Raw genomic sequence first — 20,621 nt, forward strand, 5'->3', positions numbered from 1 at the left:
TTGTCCGTCTTGAGCGTCGGCGCATGTGAGATCGCCACGTCAGTCAAGGGGGCCGCGCCGTATAGGGAGAGGTAGTGGCTTCGCGGCCAACACGAGAGCAACAGGAATCAACCCACGACATCGGTCTGGCCGGTGCGAGCTGCGACGCCGTGAGACGGGAGATCGGAGCGCCTTCCTGCGTCCGTTGAAGCGGCTGTCAGCGGAAGGTTCGGGAGAGCGTTTTGGGGTGCTGCGCCAGGTCTTCGCCAGACATCGCAATTTATTGGAAGTTAAGTGATTCGTGATACGTTGTTTCATTTACTTGTTAAATTCTACTTGTTTTCTTGGTCAGTCTCTTGTCCCCAGCTTGCTCGTATGTCTCCCGTCCGCATTTGTTAGGCAGTTAGTGTCTGTCTGTCTGTCGGTCGGTCTGCCGTACGTTAATAGCTGCCTCTGTCATGTCTGACGGATTCGATGTTAACGAATTTGTTGCTTAAGGTGTAAAGGCCGAATTCGTGAAATATGTTTTTATCTTGCCTATCAGTTTGAGAGGCGGTATATGTGTAATGTAGAGCATGTTTGTATATTTTATGTAAGACTGCATTTCATGGGTTTTTACTTAAATGGTCATTTTAGTATATAAAGTTGCCACCCTCCCACCGTAAGAGTTTTCCTTTAAAAACAAGTTGCACTTTCGGTGGCAAGTAATTTTTTTTTTTTTTTTTTTTTTTTTTTTTTTTAATGTGAGTGTTTCGTACCATTTCAATCCCTCCTAAGGGGTGCATAGTCTATGTGTTTGTGTGAGTTGTTAAAATTTTTAGTTTAAAGTAATCTGGTGTGTTGCAGATTTGCACCAGAGTAGTCTTTCAGAGGTTGTTGTGAGCGATCGTGACTACGGCCGTGTTGAAAGGGAGCGGCAAGCTTCTCAGCCCGAAAGCTCATACCGTCAAAAAAGAAAATTGTTATTTCTGCCTCTGAATAAACTGTAACTTGATATTTAGAGGGTGCTTTCTGATTATAATTTTAAAATCTGTTTAAAAAAAAAAAGAAAAAAGAAAGAAAGGGTTTTTAGGAATAAAATTTCCATTTGTTGAAAGCAATTTGTTTTCATCAGTTACCCAGTGGCAACTACTTCTACGCTCGCATAGTGTGATTAAATGTGTTAATGTTCTTGATGAATGGCTAGTAAATAAAGTAATTTCTTTAAGAAAAGATTTTGAAAGTAAATTCACGATTCAGATGTGTAAGGCGGGCGGGCCGACATGTTGCAAAAGATGTTTCGACTACGTTTCAGAAGCCCTTACACATAGCCCATACAGTACAGATCTCTCGCTTGTAATTTCAAAATTTTTGAGCCCTGAAGAATTTTGCTTCGGACGAATAGGTGCACTCGTGTGGCTCCGTGAAGGCATTGATTGTCTCGTCTCACAATAGGATAAATGTATTAATAATGACGCTTGCTTTTGAAGTAATTAATAGTTCACTCAGTTATTTCCATCTGTCTCGTTTCCTTTTGACTGCCCCTAAACTACGAAAGATTCCAATACTGCTTCTCAGACGTTTATAAAACACCCACTCTTATTAGTCACTTTACGGACAGGATTGTTCATGTTCCAATAGAGCCACCTATTGTAAGCCAACCCTAGTGGGAGAGAGGGGCACGGGAGGAGTTCATTGTGACAGGTAAGCGATAACTCTCAGAAGCCGGGCCATGGTGAGTTATGCGCTGTCAGTGAACGACATTTTTCATTAACGCTACAGACGGGCATGGCCGCTTATTGAATTTCCAGACGCCAGTGCAGCTCTTTCAGAGCCGGCGCTATTGTGATCGTTGCGACACGTGGCGTTCACTTCAGCCCCAACGCACTACTATACACACTGCAGCTGAATCACAGGCAGACAATCACTTAGTCGCCATTCGCAGTTCACGTTGAATTACATTTTTCACGAGTATACTAGTGAATTTAACAATTCCCATTGATAATAAGGAAGAATGATTTATGTTGAGGTGACAGTGAGGCTCCACTCTTCATCATTAGCCGTTTCATATTGACAACTTGACAGAGGCCGTCTGTTGACTTTCTTGTTCACTGCAGTCTTCAGACATCGGCAGGAATGTAAATGGTTAGCGCGGCAATTCTCTGGTGTCAGGTAGGACTATTACGGTAGTACGTTACTGTTGTCACAGTTCAGTGTTGTTACAGGAATAGTAGGCATGAACATCACCAGATGTTGAGTGATCAATGTGAAGTACCCAGAGATCCAGCGCACTCGTGTAGAACAGAATTATCATCACTTGTCTGAGTTTGCAAGAGGTGTCCATTTGACTGGTTGATGGAATCTATCTTTGCTAGGCATTCAGATTGGACAGTGACCTAATGCTGGACTGTATGGGAAGGAAATGGCAGATGTATTCGTCGCAAGGTTCCAATCAACCACACCTAACCATCACAAGGAAGGTATGCCATTTTATGCACCACCCACATCGTAACCCTTTTAGATGCGTACCTGACATCCTAGAACAAGTAATGGACTTCCTGCAACGTTCTGTATCATCCTGCTCCATTGGTCGGAGGATATCTGCAGGCGGATTAGAGTATTACCATGCCATAAGTAGGTGGCCGTTAACATCACAAAACAAACAGCTGCTTTTTGAGCAGTGCTGTTACCCGAAAGCATGGGCTGTTGTCTAAAGGCCTCGCATTGTGTTCAGCGCTGAATCGCGGTCTGCCCTACCCTGGATGACAATGTCAGCGAGTATGGCAGTGACCTGGGGAGAGGTTTCATTCTTCCAATGTTTTGACGTCATGGTATAGGGAGCTGTCGACTTCAGGACACGGCTGGTTGTGACTGATGTACTCAGACCGCCCGAAGGTACGTCACAGACTTTCTGCGACCTTATTCGTTACCAGTCATACGGCAGTATCGTGCTGCCATTTTTCAACAGGGTAATGCTCCTAAGCACGTGGCAGTATCTACAGGATCTGTATGCTTGATGCTGAGGTACCCTCATGGCCAATAAGCTCTGCAGATCTGTGCCCGACACAACAAATGTGGATAGCCGGCCGGAGTGGCCGAGCGGTTAAAGGCGCTACAGTCTGGAACCGCACGACCGCTACGGTCGCAGGTTCGAATCCTGCCTCGGGCATGGATGTGTGTGATGTCCTTAGGTTAGTTAGGTTTAAGTAGTTCTAAGTTCTAGGGGACTTATGACCACAGCAGTTGAGTCCCATAGTGCTCAGAGCCCAGCCCAACAAATGTGGGACAAACTCCGACGTCAAATCTTTCCCAATCCAGGACATTAAGAACCAGTTACAACAGTTGTGGGTCTTTTTGCCTCCAGTGAGGGTGCAACGGCTTTGTGACACGCTTCCTGACTCGATCGGTCCATGCATCCAGGCCAGAGGTAAGTGGACTCTCACTGCCAATTTCTTTGTAAATATGAGACGATCCTGCCATCACTGAAACAACACCACACACTCTCTCAATACGTTTCTATTTTGTTTCCTCCTCTTTTTATTCCAGCCAATCTGTCTAAATGACGACCTGGACTACGTCGGGCGTTCCAGTCGCAAGTTCGCACATCATTCTCTCATACACAGATAAGTCGTACCGCTAGATAATTGCGCAAAATGCAGAGATGTCTGCACAGGACCGCCGCGTGGTGCAGATATTGTCAGCTGATCCACAACACAAATAAGTGTAACGTATTGCACGTGGGTTGGTAGAAAGAGACAATGCCATATGTTGACACGGCTGCTGTACAATCATTGGAAGACGTCACATTAAGTACCTGAGAGTGTGCGTTCAGAGGAATTTAAAGTGAAACGATCATGTAAAACTAAACACAGGACAAGAAGGTACAACACAGATTCATTGAAAGTATCCTCAGAAGGTGTAGTCCACCCACGGAGGAGACAGTTCACAAAATAGTCTTTCGACCAATACCTGAACGTTGCTCGTCAGTCTGCAAACTGTAGCAGATAGAGTGCGGAGAAGGTCCAAAGGAGAGCAGCACACTTCCTTACAGGTTCATTTTGTAAGCATAAGAGCGTAACAGAGATACTCAGCCAACTCCAGTGGCAGGCGCTACAAGAGAGGATCTGTGCACCACGATGTAGTTTGCCGTTAGAATTCTGAGAACGTACGTTCTTAGAAGACCCAAGCGGTATATTACTTTCTCCCACGTACACTACTGGCCATTAAAATTGCTACACCACGAAGGTGCTGTGATACGCAAATGATTAGTTTTTCAGAGCATTCACACAAGGTTGGCGCCGGTAGCGACACCTACAACGTGCTGACATGAGGAAAGTTTCCAACCGATGTCTTCTCATACACAAACAGCAGTTGACCAGCCTTGTCTGGTGAAACGCTGTTGTGATGCCTCGTGTAAGGAGGACAAATGCGTACCATCACGTTTCCGACTTTGATAAAGGTCGGATTGTAGCCTATCGCGATTGCGGTTTATCGTATCGCGACATTAATGCACGCGTTGGTCGAGATCCAATGACTGTGGGAATCGGTGGTTTCAGGAGGGTAATACGGAACGCCGTGCTGGATCCCAACGACCTCGTATCACTAGTAGCCGATATGATAGGCATCTTATCCGCATGGCTGGAACGGATCGTGTAGCCACGTCTCGATCCCTGAGTCAACAGATGCGGACGTTTGCAATACAACAACCGTCTGCACGAATAGTTCGACGACGTTTGCAGCAGCATGGACTACCAGCTCGGAGACCATGGCTGCGGTTACCCTTGACGCTGCATCACAAACAGGAGCGCCTGCGATGGTGCACTCAACGACGAACCTGGGTGCACAAATGGCAAAACGTCATTTTTTCGGATGAATCCAGGTTCTGTTCACAGCATCATGATGCTCGCATCCGTGTTTGGCGACATCGCGGTGAACGCACATTGGAAGCATGTATTCGTCCTCGCCATACTGGCGTATCACCCGGCGTGATGGTATGGGGTGCCATTTGTTACACGTCTCGGTCACCACTTGTTCGCATTGGCGGCACTTTGAACAGTGGACGTTACATTTCAGATGTGTTACGACCCGTGGTTCTACCCTTCATTCGATCCCTGCGAAACCCTACATTTCAGCAGCCTAATGCACGACCGCATGTTGCAGGTCCTGTACGGGCCTTTCTGGATACAGAAAATGTTCGACTGCTGCCCTGGAGAGCACATTCTCCAGATCTCTCACCAATTGAAAACGTCTGGTCAATGATGACCGAGCAACTGTCTCGTCACCATACGCCAGTCACTATTGTTGATGAACTGTGGTATCGTGTTGAAGCTGCATGGGCAGCTGTACCTGTAAACGCCATCCAAGCTCTGTTTGACTCAATGCCCAGGCGTATCAAGGTCGTTAATACGGCCAGAGATGGTTGTTCTGGGTACTGATTTCTCAGGATTGGGTGAAAATGTAATCACACGTCATTTCTAGTATAATATATTGGTCCAATGCATTTCTTCTTGGTGTAGCAATTTTAATGGCCAGTAGTGTATATCTCACGAAAAGACTCTGAAGTGAAAATTAGTTTTTAGTAATCGTTGTTCCAGCAGACCATTCGCAACTGAAACAAGAAATGCTGAAGGGCTAGTGGTACTCCAAGTACCCTAGGCGACACTGCATAAGGTAGACTACAGTTCGTAGATGTAGGTACTTTCTTGTCTGCCTAAATCGTAAAACCCCCGCCCTTTGAATATTCATTTATTTCCTTTTGGGCACTATTGTAATTTGGGCCCTGCAACCATTTTCAAGTAGTTATTATTCTATCGTAGTTACTGCGTCGTGTAACGTTATTGCTCTTAGGTTAACCACAGAAAGGTTTTTTTTAAGGTCTAAATCATCGCCTCTGTGAACTACGTCGTCATTTTATCGCCTTGTAACAGATCATTCGCTATCACCGGTAACGCCGCATCCTACGTTATGACGACGCGCACCAGCTGTTGCTGGTGATAGCTACCTTCCTTTCCATAGTTTAGTTCTGTAGATGGACTGATACTGCCGAAGCCGGTCACTACAGCAAAATGCACATGAACTAGATTACGTTTTTTTCATATAATGGAAGAATTTCTTTGTTAGGGGATCACGCGTCACTGAAGCGTAACGGCACTTGTACCTCTGCGCTCCGAAGCCACCGTCGTCATTGATGCAGACGGAAGCCTTCACTCTCCGTAAAACAGGTAGCATTGGTAACCACCACGTAAGAGCTCTATTAACGTGCTTGTCAGTGATGCATTTTATCTTTTAGGTACGATAAAATTACATTTCAGAGCATTAACAAAAATGAAAAAGTGAATCTATGTGTTTTGTAGCGTAGGGAAAGGCAACAGTTTCAAAATTTACGGATACATTTTCAACTACCTGTATGTTACAAGTTACACTACGGCTAGTTATTTCGTAAATATACGACCTATAAGATTTAATAATGGATATAAGAGTGTAGACGTTGTCCGCGTGGTGCTTGAGTGATTGACAAGTTACTGTCTTCGTTTGCATAGACTACTTCAATTATGTGAAGCTGCACATATAAATAATTCTACGAAGCTCGCTCAATATGTAACGTGTCAATTTTTTTCTCGTCCAGTTTCGGTTGAAAAAATTCAGAACTTGTTGTGGGACATCTTGGAATATTCAGGCTTCCGCCCCTATAGTTTCACGACGTTCCGTTAGATGGCTGTACAGTAGAGGAATAGTGTTTAGGTGATAGCATGTTCTGACATCATCTAATATCATGACTTTTTAGGTTTTGATGCCATCAATATTCCAACGAGTATGGCCCAAGGAATACTAGCAACATATCATCAATGAAGGCCCTTTCTCCTGTACAGTTGTAGTTTAGAGCGTTTCTAATCATAGAATTAAATACGTATTATAATGTAGCTGCACGACCTATTTTCTGGTACTAGAGTCATCAAGTCTTAGAGTATTAGATCTATTATTTGGTTCAGTGACAAAGTACCGCAGAGGAATACACGGACAAATGATTATAACGAAAGAACTCGGCATTTCATACCCAATCGATAGAGACACTCTCCAAGATGATCCTCACCATTTTGTGAATAACAGTGCACTGTACGGCGCATGTGCGTGAATGCACTCAAATGTTTGCTGTGCAGCAGGCAGACATTCTCCACACAAACTTCTCACGGTCGGGGTTTGCAGAATTTACACGTAAACAGAGTGCTAGAACATTGATTTATAGGTATATACGTGGATGATCTTAACATTGGGAACATTTCAACTAAATTACGTCATCTCACGATGTACAGAGCTTCGCACTCGTCTAATGTTATTGTGTTTCTACAGTGAAGAGAGCTATTTTGACGATGACATTGCACCCTCCAAACCCACCTTAACCATTTCACCACTTGGTGTAACCAGTGGTTCCTTCATATCAACCTCTCCAAAACCCAGGCAATTGCCATAGGCAGCACCACCCATTCCTTCCATCTCCACCATTTCTGCCTCACCATTTATGGTCGTCCCATCCAGCTCATCCCCACCCTGAGATACCTTGGCCTGACCCTCGACCGTCACCTCTCCAGGCAATGCAAACATTGCCTGAATCTCCGCCCCACCCCTCCCTGCTTGTATAAGGCCTTCCAAATTCTCAAACACCACGCGCTCCACCTTGCCAACCATATATCCACCATCCTTTACCCGCATGACTCCTGTATGACTTCATCCCCTTCCCCCACCTTCTCCTTTTCCGCCAACACCTCCGCCTCCTTTACACTGTCCACAGGCTTGATCCCCACCCCCGTGTTTCCTCCTTCCTCTCCAAACCTTGCCCAATGCCGAACCTCTATCGCTGTATCCCTGCGTCTCTGCAACTCCACACCCTACATCTTCTTCATCAGGGCAACTTCCAGCACCTTCCCCTCCCAGATGTTGAACTAAGCCATGACTTCTACCCTTCCTTCCAACTGTAACCTGGCCTTGTTCCCCCCTCCTCCTCACCAGGGCCCCCACTTTTCCTCTCCCCTCCTTCTCCCAGAGTGGCTTTCCCTCCTTCCCCCTGGGTCCCTGCACACCCTCCTCGGCTGTTTTCCTCTCCTGTCCCTTCCTTCCCCAGCCCTCCTTCAGCGTGCCCCCCCCCCCCCCACCACATCCCCCTTTTTCTCCCCTCCTCCTTGCCTCCTTTTTCCATTTTCCTTGTCCCCCCAGCAGGTCCTCCCAGGTTTTTATTAGTTCTCAGTGTAGCGCTTCGGTGCCATTATACAGTGTCATCTAGTAATGTGGTTTTACATGTGTGCTCGAGGTCTTTATCGTCCATGATTGTTCCACGCTATGCCATAGGTCACGTTCCTGTTTTAATCGTTCTGCGACCTTTTATGCTATGGCCCTACTTTGCCTGGTACCTTTTAGTCCAGTGTGTGCTTTTTGTATAAAACGCTTTTTTAGATTTTTATCTCCATTTAAAGTCATCGCTCTCTATGCTTTCTTTTCTTCTGTTCCTTCTTTTTTGTTTCTATATTGTGCCATGTTTTCTTCTTTGTATTGTTTTAAATGTCTTCCTGTCTATTAATGTCTCTCAGCTGAAGACCAGCGTTTATGCTGTTGCCAGCCTGTCTCTGATAGGGAATGGAAATGACAATAAAGGGAAAAAAAGATGACATTTATAGATGTTGGAGGAATTTAAAGTGTCACTTGCACTGAAGCAAAATATTTTGCAGTACGGCTTGAAAATAAATGCAATTGTGAAGTAAACAATACGATATGCTTTAAAAAATGCTCCTGACAGTAAATATGTAGACGCCACGACGAAAGGTGCAATGTGTTCCATTGTTAGCAGACTTAAAATCTGTAACATATGTTCAACAGTATGCAAGAAAAGAATGGAACGTGGATTCTACCACACGTAAATGTCTTCGAGAAACGGGAAGTTTGATTTCAAATGCTGGAAAACATTCCAAAACGCATGTCAATGAAGAGGCAGTGGAATGTGTGTGCGAGACTCATGCTGTACGCCCACATAAATCCACGAGACAAACTAGTCGGAAACTAGCCATCCCCCGTTCGACGGTGAAATACACTGTGCACAGACACCAACTTCTCATCTACATGGTCATGCACATTCATCCCACAATACACACAGACAGGAAAGAGCATAAATATCAATTCGTATACAGGACTGCTGGGAGAGAGAAACATCAAGTATGAATTCGGTAGTTTTCATAGCAAATTCTTCATCTTGCAGGCGCAAAACGTAAAGAAATTTATAGAATAAAATCACATTCTAATTCCATTGGAATTTAACTGAACGCCTGACTGAATAATAACGTTGAGCTCAAGGCTCTCCACGTGGCGGAATATCACGCATCTAGTTTATCTAAGCAAAACAAAGAACCACCGAACTCCTTGAATTTGAAATTAAAAACGCAGAAAAGGGGTGCTAGCTCGACAAACGGATAAAACACACACATACAAAGCATTCACACTTTGACATTTTCACTAACTGAATCCATAAATGGATTGAACACGAGCTTCCCCATAGTAGTGACAGGATAAAGAATTATTTTAATTAGTGATCAATAAGCATCGTCGTATTACGTAACTGAATCGATACTTTGGTGTGAGTCGGGCGTTATATTCCTATGAAACATATTAGTATCTCAACTTCAACAAAATCCTCATACATTCCAACTATCACATCTACATTATAGGAGATGACTAGAACAGGCAGTCCGATGCTTCTCCCCAAAATCGAAAGCACAGATGTACCTCCCAGTAGAGGTGCAAGTAAGCAGGAAAGGCTGAAGGCAGATTCTAGAGCCATTGCAATGGCTCACATTGAGACATTTGAACTTTTTATGATATTTAATTAGAAAGAGAACATGTTCATTATATGAAAACTAAATCTGCCACTCTTTCTTATTCAGGTGTGTTGACACATAAAATGACACATGTGTTGAAGGGAAGCAATGTAGGTAGCAGCTTCCTTACCGGTAATAAACTAGGAAAGATGATTCGACACAACTCCTATGAAACTAACTCGCTTAAGGATCTGTGGTTTACCAAATTGAATGTGGAACAGGCATTAAATATTATTTTACGCAAACAGGGATGGCATTCAGTGGCAGATTTAAAGAGCACTTCAGGCAGAGAGCAGTACTTACAAATTTAGTAAACATTTAACTAATAACGAATATGAAGTAAATAACAGTAATTTTTCTTCAAAATATCTTTACATATTGCCTAAAAGTAGAGCTATGAACCGACTCTAAATAATGGAAATATACAACTACCTTAAAGAAATCATCCGGGCGACTTAATAAACGATCAGACAGATCTAATAAATAGGAGCTCCTTAGACGATTTCAAAGCAGAATTACGTGCCAACAATAGAAGGTAACAAATATGAGACTCTATTCAAGTGATTATCTCTCCCTTGCCTCCCTCTCCTGCCTGTTAGTGGAATCGCCTATATATCAGGTATCTCAGGTCAAACATCGTACTGTTGTTGTTGCCGTTGTTATTTATATAGTTTTCACCATGTATGAAGCCTCAGAATAAATCTCATCTTAAGCTGGTATCCAGTACAGTATACTGAAAGAGCCTCATACTAACTTTTCAGACATGTTCAGACATTTGAATATACGTAACAGACAACTTATATATGCGCTTGTCTTGTGTCCAGGATGAAGTTAAATGCGTTGTTATGTGACATTATTTATAAATGGGTCCAAAATGTGTTGCACGATTGAATTATTTTGAAGAAGCTTATTAAAGACACAGAACACATGCTATGTTACATAACAATGAGTCACTTATTATACAAGCCTTGTTAAACTGAACTAGACATACCAACATGTGTGTGATTTAAGAATTTGTGCTCAGGCATTTGTGTGCTGGTTATGTAATATGAATAGAGGTTATGCTGTTATAAGTATGTGATCATTATGTGGCATCATTCTACGTGAAAACGAAGGAGTCTCAACAGCACTTCCACATGTATTTTATATTTATGCTTATATGTTAACAGAGGTCTTGTATTTTAATAAATCACCAAGAGTATTGTGTGAATACCCTTAGCAATGGAACCTAAGAAGCCCTTTCTTGCCAAACATTCTGAGAACCTTGGGACTGCATGAATACATTAGCATAAGTGCCTTACAGACTTGTAATGCAGTTCACAATATTACGTTTTCTGTACAACTAGTGGGAAGTACCTCAATATGCGTACTTATTTTATTTATCACGTCACTCAGCAATATCTCCCTAAATCGGAGCCTCTTTTACGTAGTGGACAACCAAATTCTAACCCATATACTGATATATAAAAACATCACACTTGTTTTGCAGGAAGGACGTGTCGCTCAACCGAATTGAAAAACGAATATAGATTGCAGTCCTTGTCTGCTTACAGAACAAAGAAATCTTGGTCATTAGGGTGAAAGCTACAGTCGTAGAATATCTGTTGTTGTTGTTGTCATTGTTGTTCTTGTTGTTGTTGTGGTCTTCAGTCCAGAGAATGGTTTGATGCAGCTCTCCATGCTATCCTACCCTGTGCAAGCTTCTTCATCTCGAAGTACCTACTGCAACCTACATCCTTCTTAGTGTATTCATCTCTTGGTCTCCCTCTACGATTTTTACCATCCACGCTGCCCTCCAATACTAAACTGGGGATCCCTTCATGCCTCAGAACATGTGTTACCAACCGATCCCTTTTTCTAGTCAACTTGTGCCACAAATTCCTCTTCTCTCCAATTTTATTTAGTATGTCCAAATTAGTTACATGATCTATCCATCTAATCTTCAGGATTCTGCAGCACCACATTTCGAAAGCCTGTATTCTCTTCTTCTGTAAACTATTTATCGTCCATGTTTCACTTCCTTACATGGCTACACTCCATACAAGTACTTTCAGAAAGGACTTCGTGGCATTTAAATCTATACTCGATATCATCAAATTTCTCTTATCCAGAAACGCTTTTCTTGCCATTGCCGTCTACATTTTGTATTCTCTCTACTTCGACCATCACCAAATAGCAAAACTCATCTACTACTTTAAGTGTAGTACTACCTAATTCCCCCAGTAACACCTGATATAATTCCACTATATTCCATTATCCTCGTTTTGCTTTTGTTGATGTTCATCTTATATCCTCCTTTCAAGAAACTGTCCATTCCGTTCAAGTGCTCTTCCAGGTCCTTTGCTGTCTCTGACAGAATAACAATGCCATCGGCAAACCTAAAAGTTTTTACTTCTCCTCCATGGATTTTAACTCCTACTCCACATTTTTCCTTTTTTTCCTTTACTGCTTGCATAATATATAGATTGAATAGCATGGGGGATAGGCTACAACCGTATCTTATTCCTTCTCAACCACTGCTTCCCTTTCATGCCCCTCGACTCTTATAATTGCCATCTGTTTTCTGTACAAATTGTAAATAGTCTTTCACTCCCTGTATTTGACCCCTGCCACCTTCAGAATTTGAAAGAGAGTATTCCAGCTAAATATTGTCAAAAGCTTTCTTTAATAATATGTAACAAACAATTTATAAGCAACAAAAAGAGAACACTCTCTGCCTCTACTTTACATTAATTGTAAAGCATAGACAAAAAAGTGTGCACTCTGGTGTATTAATTAAGTGATTCACCAGGGATCCACAACCGAGTACCTTGTTTTTCATTGAAACTGATCAGTCGCAAGCCAATTAAAAAGTATTTACCCTTTTCATGATAGTTATCAATCACAACGGAACGTTCAATTCTGTATTTTCAGGTTCAGTTACGTTTTCTCTTGCCGCCTTGACAGTGAATCGCTTCGCGTTGTTGTAGAATCATAAAAACTTTTATTGTAGGGTGAAGGCAGATCTCACCTCAGAAGTAAACAGAATAACCACGCATGTAAATATTTTAGTTGTATGTGCGCGGATTTTGTTTCATTGCGGTTGGGGGTTCTAACACCTCAGTTTATAATCGAGGAAGATAACAATATTCCGTTACGTTTTTTAGAGTAGCTGCGTTATACTTAACGGATTTTTTTCATACAATGAAACATGTTCTTTATTATTGTAAAAGTTTATACAGGCATTCTTCGAAACTACAAACACACATATAAGTAAACAAAACTATGTTTTGATAACTGAGAGACTAGAAATAAGATATTGAATGGGTTTCTATGGTGGTTCAAGCGCATTTAGGAATATTGCATTTTCGTTATTTTCCACTGTAACTGCCATTTATAGCAGGTACAGATCGTATCACTCAACTTACACGATCTGATACGAGCGTTGTTGTGAAGTGGCCGAGGGCGACGTCACGCAACACAAAAGGTCGCCGGATAAGCAATATATATTTCTTTTCGGCGGAAGTAGACACAAGATCTAAATACTAAAACCTTCTTCACTAAGCAAATATGGAGCACCAAATCCACTCGATACCTCTACGCACCTAATTCCATGCTTTCATTGAAATCCGTCTCTTGTGTCATATAGTTGGTTGACATTCGTCTATAACGTGTCTGTGTGTGCGCGCGCGCGCGCGCGTGTGTGTGTGTGTGTGTGTGTGTGTGTGTGTGTGTGTGTGTGTGTGTGAGCGAGAGAGAGAGAGAGAGAGAGAGAGAGAGAGAGAGAGAGAGAGAGAGCGACGGCGTATCCGATTACGACCGTAAACCTGCTGTAACAAGAAACGGGATTCATTCGACCAGAAGGTAATTGATCTGCTGTCCAATCTTGACTACTCCCGTGCGTACTAGAATCGTAATCTATGATTTCGTTGGCTCAACATGGAAACGAAGGGGGCGCCTGATGCGGCGCATTATGTTCACAAATGTGGAATGAACGATGTGTTCCGAAACACTTACGCCTCTACCAGCTTCATACTCTGTCATGATAATAGCCACTGATCGTCGCCTATCCTGCTTCACCGTGGGAGCAAGCCTCCAATTTTCTCATTCTGTGATGAGACATGGGAGTCTAACACTTTATCGCTCACTCGTGGTTTCACCGTCATTCAGTCGCTTTCCAAGGGTGCTCATAACAGTAGCATGCGTAGAGTCGACAAGCTGCGTCATTTCTGTGATTCTCGTTCCCATGTGCCGGACCATAACAATCTGCCATTTGTCACTGTCACTTATATCAATGGATTCCCCTATCTGATGTCCATATCGTTGCTATAATCATTCATCTTTCACCTGTGCTCAATTTATGTACTTTCTTTACTGTGTCACGTGTCAGCAATGCCATTAGGTGGCACTGGATGTCACTGTGAGAAGTGGTCATTCTGTTTGGGGATACCACTGTACTTCGTAAGTTGTGTCAGCCACTGAATTATAAACAGAAAGTTGTTTCCACACTTTCCTCTGTCAGTAGTGGCAATGCAACTCCGTTTCAGAAAATCGAGAACTGTGAACCTTCGCGCCTGTGTAAGCCAGAAGTAAAGAGCAGCAAGAGTGCACAACTTGCCCGCATTTTAGACAGCATTTTTTCTTCAGCCACTGCCCTTTCTTTCCATCTGTTGCACGCTGGCGACATATTAATGATAAATTCTGAGAACGAGCTATAAATATCAATCCATCTTTTAAACCCGGGTTCCCGGGCTCGATTCCCGGCGGGGTCAGGGATTTTCTCTGCCTCGTGATGACTGGGTGTTGTGTGATATCCTTAGGTTAGTTAGGTTTAAGTAGTTCTAAGTTCTAGGGGACTGATGACCATAGCTGTTAAGTCCCATTGTGCTAATAGCCATTTGAACCATTTTTTTTAAAGTTGATGGGAAGTGATTGTAACTTTAAGATAGCAGTAAATAAAACTAAGACCATGGCGTTCCATTGGAAATACCGGGTATAAAACAACACTGTAAACTAAGATCAGATTTTGGAACACGTTCAGCACTACAATTACCTAGGGGGCTGTATTACCTTTACTTTTAACGAAGATAGGTAGGCAGACATTAAATTACAGAGGTTCCAGAGTATAAATTCAAAAATACTCGAACAGACACGAAACCAAAATTCTGTACGTTGGCAGCTGCACAAGTTTTACATCCTGAATCCTGGATTATGAAGAGAAAAGATTTTAGCCATGTTCATGTGGCTGAAATGCAAATTTTTCAGAAGTCAAAAACTGCACTAAGTTTAAAGGATATTTAAACAAAACATTAGACATCAACTGAATACATTTGCAGTAAATCACAGAATAGATGAAATTAAAGAAAACTGAAAGGATTATCTGGAGTGACCGGAAGAAACATGAATTCCAAGGACGGCATTATAATATAAAACCAAAGGAACGAGGGATGTAACGTGGAACTGAGGCCAGAACAGGTCGATAGGCCCAGTGTGTGAAAGACAAAAGGAGACTTTCACGTGGATTGAGAATGCGTGCACTGACATTTTCGGCAAGATTTGGTTCGCAAGTTTTGACACGAATACTTTGTAGTGAACTGAGGTGAGTTTTCCACGTATCTTGCTAGTGCTTTCTGGTTCAAGTCATGGCTTTGGTGTGGCATGCGACCGCCCCTGCCCCCCCCCCCCCCCACCCCCCGCCTCCATCTTTTTACTAAACCTCAAATAGTGTCTCAGTTTAGTTAGTGAGTCCCTAGAGGGTGGTGTAACAGACGTAAAGTACGAGTGGCCGTGCTTTCTGATGCGGAACTTACGGACGTTAAGAAAGCTGTCACTGGATTACTTTAGTGAGTCATCGCTTAGAATGTCCTCCTACCTTTTTCGCCGCAAAGCTGTCCTAATTGATGTCCCCCCCAAAAGCCGTACAAGAGCCATCGAATTCTCTGGGAAGTTTAGTTCTATGTCCTATAATAGCCAGCTGATGAAACCAGGAAGCTGCGTTACTTGAAATAATGTTCGTGTTGATTTACGGAAACAATGTCAACTGATAATAAATGGAACACTATGTTACTGAATACTTCAAAACCACCATTTTCTTGAGACCATCGTCTTACGACAGAACTAGATCGAAAGGCCCCTATCGGCGACTGTCGACTATGACGCGCAGTCTAGATCTCATATGCTTGCATTCGCGAAACATCATAGCTGTTCATGCGACTTCGTTGCCTTAAAAATTGTTATTTGTTTTACTGAAATAACTGTTTCTTTGCATCGTAATATTGTTGTAAGTACTTATGTCGAATAGGCTCGTTCTAATATCTCCAGTGGAAAAATGGATTTTATTAGTGGATATTTGTTGAACAAAATCACTTGCTTCGCGCCATGATGGCTGTAGTTTCGTTACGTATGGTGCGCTGCTGTGACTGTCTTTCTCACCGCTACCCTCCACACCTCACCCCGCCGTCTATCGATGATGCCAGATGGTCCAGCGGCTACTTCAGCCTGTGTGGAAACTGTGAACTTACTGTCCACCACACGTTCTACAGTGCTACCTTAGATTATTGAATGCCACTGATATTCGCAGGTGTAATATAACACGTAGATCTGTAAAATACGGAAATAAAATATGGTTTGAAAATAAGGGGTACCTTATGCAGGTCTTTAGGTTCTTCAGTGTGCTATGGGACAGGCCTCAAGTCCGCCGTCGCAACCAGCTGAGGAGTATGCAGGTCAGCAGCCTACAATATTTTGCAGCCGGGCATTAAAATAACGCTAGCGTAGCGTTCTGTAACGCATTTTCCTACTGTAGCAGTGGCCGTGATTTGTACAAGCACTAGCACAACGCTGAGCTTCCACTGTCGGCTGTGGGAAGCGAATTCCTGTCACAACACAGCCAGCCGGAACGAGTATAAAATCTTCCCGCTCAGCTTCAGCAGCACTTCGACTTCTGTTGGCGACGTAACAGTCTCCGCATCAGTCATCGCTGCATTTGGTGGCCGAGCAGCTACGACCTTATCAAGCAGCGTCTGTAAGCAAAACAATGTTTTTTTCGCAAATCTCAATGTTTATGACGTCATATCTCCTAAATTATGTGTCGTGCAATGATACTATTTTGTATGAAATTCAGTGATATATGTACATATGTCTGCAAAATGTGTTGCGAATAGAGTTAGTAATGAACAATTAATAATTTAAAACGTTATACCTGATGAAGTTTTACTGTAGATCATTTTAAGCATAATTTATTTTTTCACGCATCTAAATGCATATGACGTCATAGCTCCTCAACTAAGTGTCGTACAATGACATAATTTTGCTGGTAATTTCAGTGGTCTATGTGGACAATGTCCGTAAGCTGCACTGTTAATATAACTGGTAGTAAAAGAGCAATAAACTATAATGCTAGTTCTGTCGCTGAAGTTTTACTGTGAGAAAAGCGAAAATGTGTTAAGCGATAAAGTTTTTTTCGTTTCAGCATTTTTCTGGGACAAACGGGGTGGGGTAATAGCAAGAACAAGTTTCATAAAAGTTTGAAATTATATGTAAAGTTTGTTGTAAGTCTCTAAAGGATCCCATTGTCAAACACTGGATGAATAAAATCTGCGTGTTTGTTCGCCGTCATTTACGTTGCCTCAAGACCAACAGCTTCTCACAGTAATATTTGTCTTAAACTTTTAACGTAAGTTATACCTCTCAATTTGTAGATTATGACAGCAATTTATTTTTTTTAATTTGGCCAATATTTGCGCGAAGCACTGATAACCAAATTTTTGTTGACCCGGTAGCCGTTAGACAGGTTACTTGCAACTAATACCGGGTCCCGGTATAGTCGCGTTGTAACACAGATTCCCCGTCCTACATCTGTGTGCAGCTGCCTGGCCCTACATAGGCGGTTTCCATACAGTGAAACTATAAACAAAAAACTATAATGTTAATTATGGAGCAAGCTGTCGGTCTTACAGGAAGTGGAAGAGGAGTTTTCGTCTGCAACTTATTTGTACCTTCTGCATGCAAGATTTCTGTATTCACGCAATACCAACAGTCTTTGAGTGTCTGCAGGATTCCGTGGCCATTGTACTAACGTTAAATCTTTTGGATTGTTAGGCAGTGTTATATTTTCCCATCTAAAACAATCGACTTTTCGAGCCTTCTGCTGGGGTCTTCTTCAGGATGTTTCGGTGTCCACTATTGCTAGAACGCTGTCACAGACCAGTGTCGCGTTCTCTTGTAAAGGGAGTTTCCCAGGGTCTGTACTGGAGAAGTGGGAGTATCGATTGAAATTCTTGTGGCTACCACTGGTGGGCCGTCGTCATATGTTAATATTCCAGTGCTGATGCAGAAGAAGGGGCGTTATTGGCTAAACTCTTATGGATACTATTGCTGGCCCATCGTCATTGGATAGAAAGGCACTGTTCTACATTGACGCTCGAGAAGGGTTATTGGTTGAAATTCCTCCTACTGCTCTTGGTTGTCATCATCATTGTCTAGGTGCGAAACGGACAGAGCAAGAGAGGGGAAATGTTTACTCGAAATATAATTGTCCGCCGAGGTGACTTGCAGCGCGCTGTTTGTGTTGCTCGCACACCGCGGCACCACATTCACTTCCTTGATGGCGGGGAGCCACGACGCCGGAAGCCTATAGTCGTCCTCTCTATTGAAGTTACGTGCATTCTAAGAAATTTCAACCGCTTCTCGGACCTTTCTCCTGTAAATGTTAGTTCCCCTAGATAGCACACGTACGTTCTCATGACGTTCCGCTATTGCCGATTTTATTACTGTTTTGTAGCTCCATTGAGTGTCATTTCGCAATGAAAATCTCTATTTTCAGTTCTCCTCGTACCATAAAACACTTGATGAACTGTGTTTGTCTGCACTGGTTGTATATACTACCTGCAAAAACGAAATTGGAAACATTCACCGAACACCAGAAAAGAAGAGCTTGACGCCTCTTAGGAACCTTTTTTTTTTTTTTTTTTATGCAATGATCTCTTCAGAAAAATGTGCTGAATATGTGCTTCTCTGTACATTATAACGCAATCTGATCACATCTGATAAACATCTTCAACAGCGACTGCTAACACTGCGCAGCAGAAGGAAATGTGAGCATTAACGAATATTTGAGAGAAATTCAAGATCACAGTTATTTCTAGAAATTTCATAAACTGACTCAGAGAACATATTATTGACCTTCCTTGCAGGTAGATCATGTGCAATGAGCGTACTTGAGTCCGTCTGATAGTCTATCACCTTTCCACACAAAACTTGACATATAAAGACGTACAACAATCACGTCGAACATAATGTAATAGGCAGCAAGCAGTCTTGGAGTCTCCGCACTGTCACTCATCTAGGCTGTAAGTGAACAAGAAATAGAGTATGACTTCTGCTGATTGCAGTTTTAAAAAGCTTACGGCGATTGCTGTTTTGCTTCGCAATGACCAACGCTCTTGCTGAAAGCAGAATTTGATTGAAGTTCGTGCGTAAACAAGTGATTTGAAAATGAATACAGAGACAAGATGTCAGCCTTCTTTTTGGGAGTGAATTTAAAAATGTTCGATGGGATGCATGAAGGACGATCTGGGCAGCCAAATCATTCTCTCGAATTGTCCAGAATGTTCTTCAAAATTGGTTCAAATGGCTCTGAGCACTATTGGATTTAACATCTTAGGTCATCAGTCCCCTAGAACTTAGAACTACTTTAACTAACCTAAGGACATGACTCACATCCATGCCTGAGGCAGGATTCGAACCTGCGACCGTAGCAGTCCCGCGGTTCCGGACTGCAGCGTCTAGAACCGCACGGCCACCGCGGCCGGCAATGTTCTTCAAACCAATCGCGAACAATTGCGGCCTTGTTACATGGCGCATTGTTATCCATAAAAATCCCTAAGTTGTTTAGGAACAAGGCGTTCCTGAATGGCTGTAAGTGGTCTCCAAGTAGCCTAACATCCAAAGGACCCAGTCAGTGCATTTCATGTGAACACAGCGTCCTCAATTATGGAGCCGCTACTAGCTTGCACAGTGCCTCTTTTGCAGCTTGGATCCATGCCTTCGCCGGTAGATGCGCCACACGCGAACCCTACCAGCTCTTACTAACTTAAATCGGGACTTATCTGACCAGGCCACGGTTTCCCAGTATTCCAGGGTCCAACCAATAAGACCACCAGCCAAAGCAATGTCGTGCTATTAGCAAAGGCACTCGCGCAGGGCGTCTGCTGCTGTCAGATATTAACGCCAAATTTCGCCGCACTGTCCTAACGGATACGTTCGATGTACGTTTCACATTGATTTATTTAATGCCGGGATTCTTGTCTATTAGCTGTGACAACTCTTCGGAAGCCCTTTTGTACCTTGTGTGCGTGGTACTATGTAGATATTGTTATCCCACGGCTTTTGTTCAAAAAATGGTTCAAATGGCTCTGAGCACTATGGTACTTAAGATCTATGGTCATCAGTCCCCTAGAACTTAGAACTACTTAAACCTAACCAACCTAAGGACATCACACAACACCCAGTCATCACGAGGCAGAGAAAATCCCTGACCCCGCCGGGAATCGAACCCGGGATCCCGGGCGTGGGAAGCGAGAACGCTACCGCACGACCACGAGCTGCGGACCGGCTTTTGTTACCTCAGTGTATAGCCACAACATTTGGGCGTCACACACGAGATTTCTTCAAATTGAGAATTCGCTGAGGGCTTACGCCGAGGGCCCCACTGCTAGTACGTCCAACACGTAAATATATCTATTGATAACTCCTAATGTTGAATTAATGTTGTGAATCTCAGTATGACGTCCCAGTAGCGTTCACTCAACGTCGCGAGCGAAAAGC

The sequence above is a fragment of the Schistocerca americana genome, chromosome 3 (assembly GCF_021461395.2).
Source record: "Schistocerca americana isolate TAMUIC-IGC-003095 chromosome 3, iqSchAmer2.1, whole genome shotgun sequence".
In the NCBI taxonomy this organism is placed as follows: domain Eukaryota; kingdom Metazoa; phylum Arthropoda; class Insecta; order Orthoptera; family Acrididae; genus Schistocerca; species Schistocerca americana.